The sequence below is a fragment of the Montipora foliosa genome, chromosome 2, assembly GCF_036669935.1.
Source record: "Montipora foliosa isolate CH-2021 chromosome 2, ASM3666993v2, whole genome shotgun sequence".
Lineage (NCBI taxonomy): Eukaryota > Metazoa > Cnidaria > Anthozoa > Scleractinia > Acroporidae > Montipora > Montipora foliosa.
Genome location: NC_090870.1, coordinates 17,431,643 through 17,434,142, shown reverse-complemented (window position 1 = coordinate 17,434,142; position 2,500 = coordinate 17,431,643). Strand labels below are relative to the sequence as shown.

Below are 2,500 nucleotides of genomic sequence, written 5' to 3'. Positions count from 1 at the left end.
AATTGCAAAGCAGACAGCAGACGCCTGAAAATTTCAGGACTTCAACGGGGTTGAACCCCTGACCTCGCTATACCGGTGCCACGCTTTGACTGAACGAAGCCACTGACGTTTGCTGCTGGTAATTCGTGGGTTCTAATGTTCTCGTGATGAATGAATCAACAATGAACTGATATATGAAATGAATGATAATGAACTGCAGATATGAAATCAAGCGAGGCGATGATCTTCGCAGTTACAAACGCAACTTCACTGACTTTATAGCTCAGTTGGTTAGAGCGCCGCACCGGTGTGGCGAGGTCACGGGTTCAAACCCCGTTGAAGTCCTGAAAATTTCAGGTTTCTGTACGCAATTACCAAAATTGCGTTCATAACTCAGTGCAAAGATCATCGATTCACTTGATGTCATATCCGCAGTTCAATATGATTCATTTCATCGTTGTGTTACTTTAAGAAACTCTTTCTTCGTCTCTATTTTCACGACTCGTACACAGGAAGATTGAGAGAAAATATTTTGCAGCCACCTGATACGAAAATGCAAATTAAAAAACCTAACGGGAAAATGGGAACGTGTTCCCAAACAAATGCAGGCAAACCAACCTCTGGGGGTGAGCCGTAATTACGAGATAAAAAAATCTTAATCAACAGAAAAGCCTCAGTAAAAAAAGAATTTTGGGAGCTGAAGTAAGTATATTATCACAGTCCTACCTTATATATGGTACGACAACAACAACAACAACAACAACAACAACAACAACAACAACAACAACAAGAGAAGACTACACGCCTAGAGGGTAAACAGAACATGCGTAACATACCAATAGGGAAACATTTACTTTTATATGACACTGCCACATAAGTTCACCGCCCGCCTTTTAACGACCAAGAGTGACATGTAAATATTTCGCCGTGGCTATAAACACAAAGAGGTTTATTCTATTGCATGACGTCTTGGTCACGCATGACCGAAATAAATGGATGAGATAAGCTGTTACGAGGGGTTGATGGTCAAGGGAGATCTTATCATGAATTCTTCCACGCAGTCCGCGTCGAGAAATCGTACCGTCGAATACATGCAGGCCCGCCAGCTCATTTGGGGAAGGGAGAAATAGTGTGATCGATGAAATGGTTTCTCAATGCAGCACTAGTTGTAAACATTAATGAAGCAACCAGAGGGAGCGAATGGTTGTAATATTGTCGCCCTCCTTACCGCCAATAGGTCCATTTTTTTCTTATGCAACGCGGAATAAGTAGTGCTCTAGTCTGAAAAACCTTTTTCATCTGATCACGAGAGCCGTGATTGTCTTTCTAAAATGCGACTAAAAGAGAATGCCTGTATGTCGCTTAAAACTAGAGTTTGCCAGACTTTTAAGGGTGAGGAGGGATATTAGCTCTGACCATAAGGGTCTTTGAGTGGTTTGTATTTCCTGTAACCGACAATAGGGGCATCCGGAAAAATTCGTGCAAGGTTCGGATTGATAGTGATCAAAAACCAGTTCTTCATAAGGATCTCTTTGAGTTTAACGTTTCGGTACACCTGGGTTGTAGGTGGTGACGAACGGTAGAATGTTTTCTGATGGCTTTGGTTTGTATTTCAAAGCGTTATTTCGTGATGACAGTTCGACTTCGACAAGCTCTTGTGGGTAGCCGCGTTCGAGTAGGCTATATTAGGGGTGGCGAATGGTACCTTGGTTGTGGGAAAATTTTGGCAAGATCTCGAAATCTCGAAAGCGTTTTTGATAAGTCTCGAAGTCTCGTTTTTGCATGGTTTGTTTTTACTTTTTTTGAGTCGCGAAACTTTTTACCGGCAAAAGGAGTCTCGGGCTCGGATTTTTAACTAGGATCTCGGCGTCTCGGCGAGTCTCGGATTTTACCATTCTCCACCCCTGAAATTTGAAGTCCCGTTTGTTTTCTCTTATGTCCAGAAATGCACGCAATGATCGCAAGAATAACAAAGATAACAACTATGAAAAAAAAAAAGAAAAAAAAAAACATACGGAAAATAACAGTTATAGCAAAAAAAAAAAAAAAAAAAAAAGAAAGAAAAAAACCCGAAAATAACAAATCAACGGAGCGACACTGGCAAATATAACGAATCACTAAAAGAGAGCAGGAAAAGTGGCATCACAAATATAACAAAATTAAAATAGCGACCACCACACTATTACTCGATTATTACTCATTCAAAAAGAGTTGTGCCCGAACGCACCCAACGCAATAGACCACAGCAATACTCGATTATTACTCGTTGTAAAAGAGTCTCGCCCGAACGAAAACAACGCAAAATACCACAGTATAATAGTCATTTATTATTGTTATAAGAGATGATTTCTAAAATACGTAAAATCGAAGTATGTGAAGGTAGAATCGGACGAGTCGTAGAATCAGAGAATGACTGCGAATGAATCTTAAGGTAAGATAGGACAATCGTAAGACTTGCAGAATCAGATAAATGATTTCTGATGTATCTTCAGGTAAAATCGTGGAGTCGAGGACTCATCGT

The 2,500-nt window shown here is 40.4% G+C and overlaps 1 protein-coding gene across 3 annotated transcripts in view; it reads right to left on the bottom strand.

The window, feature by feature from the left end:
* LOC137992580 (N-acetyllactosaminide beta-1,6-N-acetylglucosaminyl-transferase-like) overlaps nucleotides 1–2,500 on the bottom strand; it is a 47,812-nt gene that overhangs the window by 36,786 nt on the left and 8,526 nt on the right. Inside the window, exon 1 of one of the 3 annotated variants that reach the window (XM_068837987.1) lies at nucleotides 816–905. The exons of the other annotated variants lie outside the window; for them this stretch is intronic. The gene's annotated coding sequence lies outside the window, so the exon portion shown is untranslated. Of the gene's footprint in view, nucleotides 1–815; nucleotides 906–2,500 lie in introns of those variants that run through there. 3 annotated transcript variants of the gene reach the window in all.